This window comes from Triticum dicoccoides, chromosome 2A (genome assembly GCF_002162155.2).
Source record: "Triticum dicoccoides isolate Atlit2015 ecotype Zavitan chromosome 2A, WEW_v2.0, whole genome shotgun sequence".
NCBI lineage: Eukaryota > Viridiplantae > Streptophyta > Magnoliopsida > Poales > Poaceae > Triticum > Triticum dicoccoides.
Genome location: NC_041382.1, coordinates 222,790,057 through 222,806,626, shown reverse-complemented (window position 1 = coordinate 222,806,626; position 16,570 = coordinate 222,790,057). Strand labels below are relative to the sequence as shown.

At 44.5% G+C, this 16,570-nt stretch overlaps 1 pseudogene; it reads left to right on the top strand.

The window, feature by feature from the left end:
• Positions 1–8,017: 8,017 nt before the first annotated feature.
• LOC119354315 lies at positions 8,018–11,644 on the top strand (annotated as a pseudogene).
• The last annotated feature ends 4,926 nt before the right edge of the window (positions 11,645–16,570 follow it).

Sequence of the window (16,570 nt, the reverse complement as noted above, 5' to 3'; positions counted from 1 at the left end):
TTCCAACTCCGAGATGCTTACTCCAGTCCTTAGAAGGATTGCTGGAGCTTTGCATACTTATTAGCATCTTTCAGGATTGACAAAACCTTCCGGTTGTATCACATACAACCTTTCCTCAAGAAAATCGTCGAGGAAACAATGGTTTTTGACACCCTATCTGCAAGATTTCATAAATAATGCAGCAATCGCTAATATAATTCCAACAGACTCTTAGCATCGCTACGAGTGAGAAAGTCTCATCGTAGTCAACTCCTTGAACTTGTCGGGAAACATCTTAACGACAAGTCGAGCTTTCTTAATGGTGACATTTACCATCATTGTCCGTCTTCCTTTTAAAATCCATCTGTACTCAATAGCCTTATGACCATCGAGCTGTTCTGCCAAAGTCTACACTTTGTTTTCATACATGGATCCTCTCTCGGATTTTATGGCCTCGAGCCATTTATCGGAATCCGGGCCCACCATCGCTTCTCCATAGCTCGTAGGTTCATTGTTGTCTAGCAACATGACTTCCAAGACAGGATTACGTACCACTCTGAAGTAGTACGCATCCTTGTCATCCCACGAGGTTTGGTAGTGACTTGATCTGAAGTTTCATGATCACTATCATAAGCTTCCATTTCAATTGGTGCAGGTGCCATAGGAACAACTTCCTGTGCCCTGCCACACACTAGTTGAAGAGACGGTTCAACAACCTTATCAAGTCTCCACCATCCTCCCACTCAATTCTTTCGAGAGAAACTTTTCCTCGAGAAAGGACCCGATTCTAGAAACAATCCCTTATTGTTTTCGGTTCTGAGACAGGAGGTATACCCAACTGTTTTGGGTGTCCTATGAAGATGCATTTATCCGTTTTGGGTTCGAGCTTATCAGCCTGAAACTTTTTCGCATAAGCGTCGCAGCCCCAAACTTTTAAGAAATGACAGCTTAGGTTTCTCTAAACCATAGTTCATATGGTGTCATCTCATCGGAATTACGTGGTGCCCTATTTAAAGTGAATGTGGTTGTCTCTAATGCCTAACCCATAAACTATCGTGGTAATTCGATAAGAGACATCATGGTATGCATCATATCCAATAGGGTGCAGTTATGATGTTCGGACACACCATCACACTATGGTGTTCCAGGCTGTATTAGTTGTGAAACAATTTCCACAATGTCTTAATTCTGTGCCAAACTCGTAATTCAGATATTCATCTCTATGATCATATCATAGATCTTTTATCCTCTTGTCACGACGATCTTTCAACTTCACCCTAAAATTACTTGAACCTTTCAATAATTCAGACTCATGATTCATCGAGTAAATATACTCAACATCTACTCAAATCATTTGTGAAATGAGAACATAACGATATCCACTACATGCCTCAGCACTCATTGGATTTCACAAAAAATGTATTACTTCCAACAAGTTGCTTTCTAGTTCCATTTTACTGAAAACGAGGCTTTCAGTCATCTTGCCCATGTGGTATAATTTGCATGTCTCAAGTGATTCAAAATCAAGTGAGTCCAAACGGTCCATTTGCATGGAGTTTCTTCATGCATATAGACCAATAGACATGGTTCGCATGTCTCAAACTTTTCAAAAACGAGTGAGCCCAAAGATCCATCAACATGGAGCTTCTTCATGCGTTTTATACCGATATGACTTACGTGGCAGTGCCACAAGTAGGTGGTACTATCATTACTATCTTATATCTTTTGGCATGAACATGTGTATCACTACGATCGAGATTCAACAAACCATTCATTTTAGGTGTAAGACCATTGAAGGTATTATTCAAATAAACAAAGTAACCATTATTCTCCTTAAATGAATAACCATATTGCGATAGACATAATCCAATCATGTCTATGCTCAACGCAAACACCAATCTCGATGGTAGAGGGAGCGTGCGATGTTTGATCACATCAAGCTTGGAAAAACTTCCAACACATATTGCCAGCTCACCTTTAGCTAGTCTCCGTTTACTCCGCAGCCTTTTATTTCGAGTTTACTAACATTTAGCAACCGAACCGGTATCTAATACCCTGGTGCTACTAGGAGTACTAGTAAAGTACACATCAACACAATGTATATCCAATATACTTCTATCGACCTTGCCAGCCTTCTCATCTACCAAGTATCTAGGGTAATTCTGCTCCAGTGGCTGTTCCCCTTATTACAGAAGCACTTAGTCTCGGGTTTGGGTTCAACCTTGGGTTTCTTCACTAGAGCAGCAGCTGAATTGCCGTTTCATGAAGTATCCCTTCGTGCCCTTGCCCTTCTTGAAACTAGTGGTTTCACCAACCATCAACAATTGATGCTCCTTGATTTCTACTTTTGTGGTGTCAAACATCGCGAATATCTCAAGGATCATCATATATGTCCCTGATATATTATAGTTCATCACGAAGCTCTAGCAGCTTGGTGGTAATGACTTCGGAGAAACATCACTTTCTTATCTGGAAGATCAACTCCCACTCGATTCAAATGATTGTTGTACTCAGACAATCTAAGCACAAGCTCAACAATTGAGCTTTTCTCCCTTAGTTTGCAGGCTAGAAAATCATCGGAGGTCTTATACCTCTTGACGTGGGCACGAGCCTGAAATCCCAATTTCAGCCCTCAAAACATCTCATATGTTTCGCGATGTTTCAAAACGTCTTCGGTGCCTCAACTCTAAGCCGTTTAACTGAACTATCACGTAGTTATCAAAATGTGTATGTCAGATGTTCGCAACATCCATAGACAACGTTCGAGGTTCAGCACACTAAGCGGTGCATTAAGGACATAAGCCTTCTATGAAGCAATGAGGACAAACCTCAGTTTACGGACCTAGTCCGCATAATTGCTACTATCAACTTTCAACTAAATTTTCTCTAGGAACATTACTAAACAGTAGAACTGAAGCGCGAGCTACGACATAATTTGCGAAGACCTTTTGACTATGTTCAGGATAATTAAGTTCATCTTGTGAACTCCCACTCAGATAGACATTCCTCTAGTCATCTAAGTGATTACATGATCCGAGTCAACTAGGCCGTGTCCGATCATCACGTGAGACGGACTAGTCATCATCGGTGAACATCTTCATGTTGATCGTATCTACCATACGACTCATGCTCGACCTTTCGGTCTCTTGTGTTCCGAGGCCATGTCTGTACATGCTAGGCTCGTCAAGTCAACCTAAGTGTTTCGCATGTGTTCCGAGGCCATGTCTGTACATGCTAGGCTCGTCAACACCCGTTGTATTCGAACGTAAGAATCTATCACACCCGATCATCACGTGGTGCTTCGAAACGACGAACTTTCGCAACGGTGCACAGTTAGGGGGAACACTTTCTTGAAATTTTAATGAGGGATCATCTTATTTACTACCGTCGTTCTAAGCAAATAAGATGTATAAACATGATAAACATCACATGCAATCAAATAGTGACATGATATGGCCAATATCATATTGCTCCTTTTGATCTTCACCTTCGGGGCTCCATGATCATCATCGTCACCGGCATGACACCATGATCTCCATCATCATGATCTCCATTATCGTGTCTCCATGAAGTTGCCTCGCCAACTATTACTTCTACTACTACAGCTAACGGTTAGCAAAAAAGTAAAGTAATTACATGACGTTTATGTTGACACGCAGGCCATAAATAAATTAAGACAACTCCTATGGCTCCTGCCGGTTGTCATACTCATCGACATGCAAGTCGTGATTCCTATTACAAGAACATGATCATCTCATACATCACATATATCATTCATCACATCCTTTGGCCATATCACATCACATAGCATACCCTGCAAAAACAAGTTAGACGTCCTCTAATTATTGTTTGCATGTTTTACGTGGCTGCTATGGGTTTCTAGCAAGAACATTTCTTACCTACGCAAAGACCACAACGTGATATGCCAATTGTTATTTACCCTTCATAAGGACCCTTTTCATCGAATCCGATCCGACTGAAGTGGGAGAGACAGACACCCGCCAGCCACCTTATGCAACTAGTGCATGTCAGTCGGTGGAACCGGTCTCACGTAAGCGTACGTGTAAGGTTGGTCCGGGCCGCTTCATCCCACGATGTCGCCGAATCAAGATTGGACTAGTAACGGTAAGCATATTGAACAAAATCAACGCCCACAACTACTTTGTGTTCTACTCGTGCATAGAAACTACGCATAGACCTAGCTCATGATGCCACTGTTGGGGAACGTAGCAGAAATTCAAAATTTTCCTACGTGTCACCAAGATCTATCTATGGAGAAACCAGCAACGAGGGAGGAGTGGATCTACATACCCTTGTAGATCGCGCGCGGAAGCGTTCAAGAGAACGGGGTTGATGGAGTCGTACTCGTCGTGATCCAAATCACCGATGATCCTAGCACCGAACGGACGGCACCTCCGCGTTCAACACACGTACGGAGCAGCGACGTCTCCTCCTTCTTGATCCAGCAAGGGGGAAGGAGAGGTTGATGGAGATCCAACAGCACGACGGCGTGGTGGTGGAAGTAGCGGGATTCCAACAGGGCTTCGCCAAGCGCTGCGGGAGGAGGGAGATGTGTCATGGGAGGGAGAGGGAGGCGCCAGGGCTTAGGTTAGGTTGCCCTCCCTTCCCCCCCACTATATATAGGGCCAAGGGAGAGGGGGAGGGCGCCGCCTTGCCCCTTCCTCCAAGGAAGGGTGCGGCCAAGGGGGGGAGGAGTCCATCCTCCCCAAGGCACCTCGGAGGTGCCTTCCCCTTTTAGGACTCTCCCCTCCTCTTGTCCCTTTGGCGCATGGGCCTCTAGGGGCTGGTGCCCTTGGCCCATGTAGGCCAAGGCGCACCCCCTACAGCCCATGTGCCCCCCCGGGGCAGGTGGCCCCACCCGGTGGACCCCCGGGACCCATCCGGTGGTCCCGGTACAATACCGGTGACCCCGAAACTTGTCCCGATAGCCGAAATAGCACTTCCTATATATAATTCTTTACCTCCAGACCATTCCGAAACTCCTCGTGACGTCCGGGATCTCATCCGGGACTCCGAACAACTTTTAGGTTACCGCATACTTATATCTCTATAACCCTAGTGTCACCGAACCTTAAGTGTGTAGACCCTACGGGTTCGGGAGACATGCAGACATGACCGAGATGACTCTCCGGTCAATAACCAACAGCGGGATCTGGATACCCATGTTGGCTCCCACATGTTCCACGATGATCTCATCGGATGAACCACGATGTCAAGGACTTAATCAATCCCGTATACAATTCCCTTTGTCTAGCGGTACGATACTTGCCCGAGATTCGATCGTTGGTATCCCGATACCTTGTTCAATCTCGTTACCGGCAAGTCTCTTTACTCATTTCGTAACACATCATCCCATGATCAACTCCTTGATCACATTGTGCACATTATGATGATGTCCTACCGAGTGGGCCCAGAGATACCTCTCCGTTTACACGGAGTGACAAATCCCAGTCTCGATTCGTGCCAACCCAACAGACACTTTCGGAGATACCTGTAGTGTACCTTTATAGCCACCCAGTTACGTTGTGACGTTTGGCACACCCAAAGCACTCCTACGGTATCCGGGAGTTGCACAATCTCATGGTCTAAGGAAACGATACTTGACATTAGAAAAGCTTTAGCATACGAACTACATGATCTTGTGCTAGGCTTAGGATTGGGTCTTGTCCATCACATCATTCTCCTAATGATGTGATCCTGTTATCAATGACATCCAATGTCTATGGTCAGGAAACCGTAACCATCTATTGATCAACGAGCTAGTCAACTAGAGGCTTACTAGGGACATGGTGTTGTCTATGTATCCACACATGTATCTGAGTTTCCTATCAATACAATTCTAGCATGGATAATAAACGATTATCATGAACAAGGAAATATAATAATAACTAATTTATTATTGCCTCTAGGGCATATTTCCAACAAGATATTACCCAATGGTAAGCTAGAGGAAACAGTCTTTGCAGGGAATGCCTCTTCGTCGTGGCAAGCTATAAGTTATGGTTTAGAGTTGCTCAAAAAAGGCCTAGTGTGGAGAGTGGGCAATGGAAAAGGTATCAGAGTCTGGAGAGATAATTGGATTCCCAGACCACATTCTTACAAGCCTATCTCACCTCAGCATAATTGTCGTATAAGGTTTGTGGAGGGACTATTAAATGCAAATGGTTCATGGAATTATGAATTGGTGCAAAGATATTTTGTCCCAGCGGATGTCACCGAAATTTTAAAGATCCGGGCGTCTCCTCGTTTGGAGGATGACATTCTGGCTTGGGGACTGGGCAAACATGGTCAGTTCTCGGTTAAATCTGCGTATGATATGGCGTTTGATGAAGAGTACAGGTACAATGCAAAATCAAGAAGCGTGCAACCTTCTGGCGAGCGGCCATGCTGGAAATATATTTGGGCGTGCGGGCTACCGCCGGCTGTCAGAAATTTTGCTTGGCGTTTAGCCATTGATGCTCTTCCAACCTGGCAGAAGAAGCACATAATTGGTTTAGAAACATCCGGTTTATGTCCGGTATGTGCGATGGAAGTGGAGGATAACTATCATCCTTTTGTACGGTGTCCTCTTTCCCGTGAGCTATACCAAGCATTATCTTCAGTTTGGAACCTTCCTAGTCTGCAGAGTATCTTATTTACTGGCAGGGAGTGGCTTATCCAGTTAATTGAATCCCTGGATGATGTTCAGAGAAGCATGGTGTTGATGGTCTTTTGGAGGAGCTGGTATGTGAGGAACGAATTAGTGCATAATAAACCTACACCTCCAGTCAACGTGTCTTGCAGATTCCTTCAGAGCTATCTTGACTCTCTCATTGGCATTAAGTTGAACTCAAACGTTGATCCACGTAAAGGAAAAATGGTTATCACCTACTTTGTTGCCAGCAATCCACAATGTGCTTCAGAACCACCGTCGGGGTGGCATGCTCCAGCGCGTGGCTGGGTGAAGTTAAACTCTGACGGCGCCTTTGTTTCAGAAGGAGAAGCTGGTGCAGGGATGTTGTTCAGAGATGAGGCAGGGAGTATCATCTTCTCGGCGTGCATGAAATTGTACTCATGCCGTGATGCACTTGAGGCGGAATTATGTGCATGCATGGAAGGATTATCTTTGGCTATTCAAAGGAGTGATTTGCCGATATGTATTGAGCTGGATTCATCCACGGCGGTCTCGTTGATCCAAAGTAAGGGTGAAGATAGATCACTTTATGCATCTATTATCAAAGAGATTAAGTTGCTGAGAGGTCTTCGGTTATCTAGTATTACTCATGTTTCTCACTTTTGTAATAAGGCCAGTGACAGTTTAGCTAGATTTGCTAGAGTTGAAAATAGAACCTTGACTTGGATAGGGTCAGGTCCCCCTGAAGTGGTAAAACTTGCAAACAATGATTGTATGAACACTTTCCGTGAGTAATACAAGTTCTTTACCCCACAAAAAAAAGATCAGAATGATCTAATTTTTTAATTGAAGGGTAACCTCTAATCTCTACCTTTAATCTGCATTGAAATATGTAAACTATTTTATAGGAAATTAGCGTGTAGCTTAGGATTGTTGGCGCCTCACCCGGATAGACTTCTTCTATTAAACTATGTCTTGGATGCTAGTGCATAAATACATTTTTTTAACCTAAAAATCTCTTTTTAAAAACTTCTCTAAAGGGATATTTTTTTAGCGAAGGATAGATTTTATTGAGTGAAAAGGGATTTTTTTAGCAAAGGATAGATTTTATTGAGTGAAAAGGGATTTTTTTAGCAAAGGATACAAAAATAATAAGCACACACCGTGCATAACTAAGATTGTCACAACCAATGGAAAGAGGGCACCGGAGTAGAAACCAGGAAAATAAACATTGCCCTATAAAAATCCTGTGGTGTAAATTTCTCTCCAAACCAAAGAAGGGCTAAACCGCGAGTCTGTCATGCATCGAACATCCGTCCTTTGATGACGCTACTTTTTTGTTTTCTATAGGAACAAAGAAACAGACAAACGGTACCTCCAAAGCGTAATCCGCCATCACATGTCGCGGCAGTTTTATTTTTCTTCTCTTAAAAAATACTCCTATACTGGTAGCAAATCGCTACGCAAAACTCGGCTCCATTCCAACAGAGAGCAACACAATCCAATCTTCTGCCGTCCCGTGCTCGTAGTTGGTGGAGTAGGGTTTTAGCCATGGCGTGGAGCGCCGCCGCCGCCGTCTCCAGATTCGCCGCCTCCCCGGCCGCCGAGATCCGCCTGCCCTTCTCAGCAGCAGCCGCCGCCTCCGTCTCATTCGCCGGGCGCCGCCGCTTCGGCCCCGTCGCCGCGTCCCTCGCCACCTCCGCCACCGGTACGCTCCTCATTTCCCTCTTTCCGCCGGTAGCACGTCGCCTTCACTTCCTCCTTCGAATCGATCCGACGCGTCTTAAGGAACGGATACACTGGTTATAGGATTCCTTGTGAATTTATAAGCCGAGCGCTCTCCCAATTACTCGCAGATGCCGCTCATTTAGTTTGCGTATAAACAATAGAAGGTATTACAGTTTTATGGGAATGCAGTTTGAAATGCTTGCAAAGGAAAACTGAAACATTAAGAGATGCTCTGCAATTTCCTTTCTACTTGGAAATCTTTACTCTGATAGTCTGATTGCCTGGGCCATCTGGATGGTCAGTAATGGTTTCATTTTCAAAGGAAGACCACCAAGTTTGTACTCATGCCGTTCCATCTTCAAACAGGAGTTGGACTTTAGATTCAAACGGAAAAAATATCTTTCTTTTCCAGATTGGTCAGCAACTTCAGATTATTAGCTTTGCTTCCATCCCTCATGGAAATTAACCTCCTTGTTTTCTTTTCTCTTTGATTAGTTATTGCTCTTTTGAACTTTTTTTCTGCACATTTCTTCATATGTGAAACACAAAAATATACGCAGTAGGAATTTGTTACAGTTTTTTGTCAATAAAAAGAGTTTTGAGATGCATTTGTTGATTCTAGCTACTCTATCAAGAAGCGGCTAGTTATGAGAAAGTATGCAAAGTGACATGTTTCTTTGCATAAGAAGCAATACGATTGGCGAATGAAGTGGAAACGCAAGCTTAGTCATCATTCACCACAAGAAAGCTATAGGGCTGGGTGCACCTGACAGCAGCCATAGACAATAAGTATAAATAAGACATCTGACAGCAGCCATAGACAATAAGTATAAATAACAACAACAACAAAGTCTTTAGTCCCAAACAAGTTGGGGTAGGCTAGAGGTGAAACCCATAAGATCTCGCGACCAACTCATGGCTCTGACACATGGATAGCAAGCTTCCACGCACCCCTGTCCATAGCTAGTTCTTTGGTGATACTCCAATCCTTCAGGTCTCTCTTAACGGACTCCTCCCATGTCAAATTCGGTCTACCCCGACCTCTCTTGACATTCTCCGCACGCTTTAGCCGTCTGCTATGCACTGGAGCTTCTGGAGGCCTGCGCTGAATACGCCCAAACCATCTCAGACGATGTTGGACAAGCTTCTCTTCAATTGGTGCTACCCCAACTCCATCTCGTATATCATCATTCTGGACTCGATCCTTCCTCGTGTGGCCACACATCCATCTCAACATACGCATCTCCGCCACACCTAACTGTTGAACATGTTGCCTTTTAGTCGGCCAACACTCGGCGCCATACAACATTGCGGGTTGAACCGCTGTCCTGTAGAACTTGCCTTTTAGCTTTTGTGGCACTCTCTTGTCACAGAGAATGCCAGAAGCTTGGCGCCACTTCATCCATCCGGCTTTGATTCGATGGTTCATATCTTCATCAATACCCCCATCCTCCTGCAGCATTGACCCCAAATACCGAAAGGTGTCCTTCTGAGGCACCACCTGCCCATCAAGGCTAACCTCTTCCTCCTCACACCTAGTAGTACAGTTCTACTGTCAAGAGGATTGTTTTATGCCTATCTGTTGAAGATTAAGATTCATAAGTGATTTCAAACTGTGGCTCACTAGAGATGATTAAAATTTTGGTGAACTACAAAATGGGCCTAAGGACATACGAAGAGTCTCCAAGTTAACTAATTTGTTCACCAATAGATCTCGAATAATTCTTGCCCCAGTATGCATAACTGCAGAGTTTTGTTTGCTCCTACTTTATAGCTTTGTGTACCCTTGCTTGTCGCAAGCTTTTTTTTAGGTTCAGACCTGTTAAATCTGAACACGCTGTCACATTGTGATGATGTTTGTAAAATATTCTGTATAGTTCAAAAGGAGGCTGTTCAGACGGAGAAGGCGCCAGCAGCACTAGGCCCCTACTCAGGCGATAAAAGCAAACAATCTTGTGTTTGTCTCGGGCGTTCTTGGCCTAAATCCTGAGGTTTGCTGCTCAAACTTTTGTTCATTCATCCTTTTTCTTATTTCTCTATATCATAAAATCAATCTGTGCCTTCACTATTTGAAGATGCCAGCAGTATAACTTATGTTAAGTACCTTGCTTCTGTTTTCAGACAGGGAAGTTTGTCTCTGAAAGCGTGGAGGAGCAAACCGAGCAGGTGATGGCTTTGATGTTACTAAATGTTTCTTACATTTCCTCACAGAAAAAGAAAAAAAATGTTGCTACATTATCTGAGCTTAGTGTGTCAGATGCAAACATTATGCCCTGCTTAGTTTCTGAGTTACTCCAAGTCCCAACCGTTTCTTTGTGAGGCTTACCCATGTATTAGTATTATATACTTTGAATCTGGCAATGTATTTATTATTCTGGTGCGCTGAACACATTGCTCTGCCTTTTAGAGACCTCTGTTGGTAGACTTTGCATATTTGGTTAGTCTCTATGTTGAAATCATATGCAATTAGGTGATGGTATTGGTGATCCTGCCTTTGCAGTCACTAAATATAAACGTCTGCTATATCTGCTGCAACTTTGGTGCCCATTTCTGACATCTATTTTGCGTTTCTCCTGTTGTGTGACAGGTTATGAAGAACATGGGTGAAATATTGAAAGCAAGTGGTGCTAGCTACTCATCAGTTGTCAAGACAACAATCATGTGTGTAGTACTGCATGCCCTTTACATGGAATTTTTGTTGCTAAAAGATGTTATGATCCCTGGGAATAATTCCATTCTTGTACGTGCAGGTTAGCGGACCTACAGGATTTCAAGAACGTGAATGAGATTTACGCTAAATGTAAGTCTGATGTTTGTACTCCTTTGTTGTTGTCACCATCTATCTATGCCTCTGATTGCAGTAATTGACACACGAACCGTGTGCAAGGATGTTCCTTCACCTTGTTTCTGAATTTCTCAACCTTTTCTCCTTTGTAGATTTTCCAGCCCCTGCACCAGCGCGCTCGACCTACCAAGTCGCAGCTCTGCCACTGAACGCCAGGATTGAGATCGAATGCATTGCTGCCCTCTAGTTACCTCGTGGCTGGCCACCAAAAACCTCAATAAGCATTCCATGCCCGTTGCAGCTGGCCACTACTATTCTGTAGTGCACTACATGACACTGTAATCCAATTAAGGTCTTGAACTGCATGTGATCGGTGTACTGTCTCTCATTGTTTGGTCGTGGGGTATTGCTCCCTGTCCAATCTTATGCCTCGTTGTATAACCGGTAACCTCGTATAAGGAAACGTGAAATTAAAATGGTCAAATTGAGCGTATGAATTAGCCCATACTCTTTCTTCACAGTGTCGGTGCCCCCCTTGTGTTTGATCTGAGCCTTTCACATCTAAACCGTCGAATCCCTACTTTTCTAGCTACGTCTCCCTCAGTTTCTTGTTGACCTGTTGTACTTACGTAGTCTGCGGTCCTCTTGTTTTAAGGAAACGAGATGTAGACGCAACGCAAGCGCGTGGACAACGGATATACAGGTGCGTGACTCTTTATTTAAGGAACATGGAATGTGAGAATAATCGAACAGTGTGGATACTACTCCCCCTCTGAGCAACCCATAATTTATTTTCAGCAGCTTGTGTTGAAAAACTCTCGTTCTGTCTCTTTGATCCGTTGAAAAACGCGTGATCAATCCTACTAGGAATTTAAAATGTGTGTGATTACTTCTTTTGTTGAACGGGGATCTCTTTTCTTATTGACAGTTGTTCAACATGGAATTTCTGTATACTTATCCTACTACTCTTGTAGAAATTCCACCGCAATTGTTTTGCACATAACAAGCAGCAGGCATTGTGTTTCAAGACTAAAGTTTAAGGTATTAGCCAAAAAAGAGAGTGATCTTTCTTGGGTACACTTGATTTGGGAATCTTACTACAGCAACAGAGCCCCAACCAGCAGACATGTTGGCTCTTTCTGGTGGAAGTCCATCATTAAGTTACTTCCGATTTTCAAGGAATTGGCTCACTGCTCTGTAGGACAAGGTTCCTCAGTTATGTTTTGGCATGATAGTTGGGGTCCTGTTCCTCTAAAGCTGCAATTCCCTCATCTGTTTTCCTTCGCAAAGGATGAATTGCTATCCATCCAAGAGGCCTCTCACTTCAGCTCCTTCCAAGATCTTTTTCACCTGCCTCTGTCCAATCTAGCCTTTGCACAGTTTCATCAAGCACAAGCATGTTTAGAGCAAGCTAATCTTCGAGGACATGCTGATCAATGGAAATACATTTGGAACTCGGCCACATTTTCCCCTTCAAAAGCCTATAATTTTCTCATCAAAGGGGAGGAGGCACATTCTATTTTCAAGAAGATTTGGGCTACTGCTGTTATGTTAAGATATAAAATCTTCTTCTGGTTGCTACTGCATGATCGAGTAAACACAAGAGGTCTTTTACACAGAAAATCTTTCCACCTCCCATCTTATATGTGTGAGCTCTGTTCTGATCAAGTTGAAGAAACTGCTATGCACTTGTTTTGGGACTGCCCCTTTCCATGTTCTGATCAAGTTGAAGATGCTGGGACATGTTTTTCCCACACAAACATAGAGACACAAGTGTTATTTCTGAGATTCTTTTAGCTCTGAATCATATCCCAAAGGAAGTTGGTCTGAACTTTATCATCATGGCTTGCTGGCAAATTTGGATGCAAAGGAATTTCAAAATATTCAGACATATTACTCCCAATGTCATGACATGGAAAGTGCTCCTCAAGAAAGATCTACTTCTTAAACACAGGATCAAGTTGAAACATAAGCAATCCTTTTCAGACTGGATTGACGCACATTTCTAAGCTCTATGTTTGTTCCCATGATGTTTCCCAAGATAGGCATTGGTTAGCTTAGCTGTTTTTCCTTTTTCCTTTTCCTTTTCTGCTGTAAATATTTATTTTTATTAATATAAATTACCGTAGAACTATTGTTCTACGGTCTCTTCCTCAAAAAAAAAAAGAGAGACTAAAGTTTAAGGTACAAGTGGGATATAAAATGGGTGCGAGAAGCTTAATTAACCTCCCCAGATGGGCGTGGTAATTTTTTCGGATCTTCTAAACTCACTTCCCAGTTAAAAAAATATTCATCGGTAGACACCCGAAGCATGAACTCTACACTTCTCGTTCAAAGTGAAACACGGGGCCGGTTTTATCCCAAGGAATTCACAAGTCTAGATACCAGCATATGCTGGTAGCTTTAAGGATCCGGTGAGATCTGACTTTGCGGTTACATATCAAACCATCCTGAACCTGATGGGTAGCTAGGTAGCTCCCAAAAGGATGACAGCATCCGGCGCGACTAGAATACCAAATAATCCTGATGAGGAGTCCACCAGCCAACGGAAGCACCCATCCCCTCACCTTTAGAAAAGAAAAGGGGTAATGTAATGGGGAGCTTGCAAAAGCCAACTCCAATTAACATCCATATCATTCTGGCTTTCCGTGCTTTGTACTGGAATTGTGTGAAAAGTGCTGTATATAGTGGATATTCTCATCGTAAAAGGCATGGGATATGCCTCCCGAGGAGACAAAGATGAGTCAGAGACACTTCCGTAGTGGGCAGTCCAGATTAGCAACAAAAGGACAGATGCTCTAGCCTCCACCATAGGCGTGGAGTTAGTTTCATCTGCCTAAGATAAGAGGGAAAAGGAGAGATGGAGAAAGAGGATGCGTACTGACCTACATATACAAACACTAGCGTTGCAATCAGCTGGAATCTTCCATATGTATATGCTCATGAGATCAGTATCCAGTTACACGTATCAATCAAACCATGAGATCATCGTCCAGCATCCATTTGTACTACTACTCGGTTCCGTTGATTAATAATATAGCTACAAATCTAATAAATCTAGCTGTAGTGGTTGGTGTCTTGAGTTTTTTTTTTTTGAAGGTCGCCCTGATGAACAATAAAAAAGAAAAGAATCTGCAAAAGGATTTGCCTGCCCACTGGCCCGTCACTATCGCAGCTAATCAATCAAACGGCCAGATGCCTGGTTATCTATCGAGCACGTACAACGGTTGACGCCCCCACCAACCACGTGTCTAAGTCTATTGCTTAGCGACAACACGGAGCAATATATATAGCTTGAGTTGCTACCCCACCAGAAAACTCACCATTGTGATCATCAAATGAACCCCATCTCGTTCAATTAGTTAGGACTCTGATAAGTGTCACACGTCATTTGAAATTAGTTACCAGGAAGAAATGTGAAGGTCCAAGTGTGACCCTCGCTAACAGAGACAAAGACATACTAGTATTATACTAGATTAGGTATGCATCAGCACCAAAAGAAAAAAAAAGTTGCTTGCGGTCATGACCCCGTACCGCACGTCTCTTTCGGCCTCACACAGTGATCTATGAGCATAATTGATTTGCTACCAACATTTGGTTACTTTTTGTGAGATTGGCAATGAGAATTGGCAAATAACCGATCTCTAGCCAATAGTTGACAGTTGTCAAAATTTGACATGTCAACTTTTGACATCAAACCAATTATGCTCATAGATCACTGTGGCCGGCCAGGCAACGGACCTGGACATGATCACATGATACGATAGACTGTTGGGGAGCAAGAGCCACAAGAATTGAAACATGAGTTGCAAGTTCATAAGGATGAGTGTATGCGTATATGTATGTGCGCTTGCATCTGTACTGGCTAAAAAAACAAAAAAGTTACTCACGGTCATGACCCCGTACCGTACATCTCTTTCGGCCTTGTTAGTATATATTTTGTATTGCACACGTATTGGAGTTGTGGCACATCTCCTAGTCTTGTATAGTTGAGATAGAGGCCTTCCCTTATATTATATATGCGTGCACCAGCACCCCAATCAATACATTGCATTGCAAATCATCTGTTAACATGGCACCTCGATGCCGAGAAAGTAGTGCAGGGGCCCCAAGTCCTTGAGGGCGAACTCATCACGAAGACGAGCAGTCAGCCGCTGAAGGAGATCGGGGCCGGACGCCGTGAGGATGATGTCATCGACGTAGAGCAGCAGATATGCAGTGTCAGCTCCCTGATGATACACAAAGAGTGAGGCATCGAAGCGAGTGGACCGAAAGCCCGGAGACTGCAGGAAGGCTGCTATACACTGGTACCAAGCCCGAGGCGCCTGCTTCAACCCGTAAAGAGAGCGGGAGAGCAACCACACGAAGTCGGGGTGCTCGGCGTCGACGAAACCAGTAGGCTGCTCACACACCTGCTCGGTGGGATGACCGTGCAAGAAGGCGTTGGAAACGTCCAACTGATGCACAGGCCAGGCGCGCGAGACCACCAGCTGAAGGACGGCGCGGATCATGCCCGGTTTCACAACCGGGGCGAAGGTGTCGGTGAAGTCCACGCCCGCGCGCTGCCGAAAACCACGAACCACCCTGACGGCCTCCGCCTCCCTCGACCTCGTGGCCTACTCGGATGCTGACCGGGCTGGCTGCCCCAACACGTGACGCTCTACGTCAGGCTACTGCATCTACCTTGGGCCCTCGTTGATCTCTTGGTCATCGAAGCGGCAGCCCACGGTCTCCCGCTCCAGCGCCGAGGCAGGGTATCGCGCCGTGGCTAATGTCATGGCCGAGTGCTCTTGGATACGTCAGTTGCTTCGGGAGTTGCTTTGTGATGTTCACAAGGCCACTCTTGTCTACTGCGATAACGTCAGCGCGGTCTACCTCTCCGCCAACCCGGTACACCATCGACGGATGAAGCATATTGAGCTCGATATTCACTTCGTGCGCGAGCAGGTTGCCCTTGGCTGTGTTTGGGTTCTCCACATGCCGACGACGCAACAGTTTGCTGATGTGATGACTAAGGGATTGCCTACTCCCGTCTTACCGAAAAAGGCTTTCGCCCCGCTTTATAAATAAAGCAACCACCGAGCACAAAGTAACAAGGTCTCAACCACACAACACACACACAAACACAACCACCGTGGACAGGACCGACAGGCACAAACACAAACGAGACCCAAGTTCAGCTGTGGGCACAGCACAACAAGCCCAACACAAGAGACACAACATAGAACGACGGTGGCGATGTTGTAGACACACTAATCCAGCTCCGGCGGTGGTGGGGGAAGCGGTGGAGCCATCCGGAGAGCCATCAAGCAAAGTTGGGTGATGATGGAGGTGATGGCGTCTCTCTCCCTGGGACGGCTAAGCGGCCGTCAAAGCTGCAAGTAACCAGACCATTTGAACAAAGCGTCAGTAGCACGTCGAAGAGGAATGCACTGAATCACAAG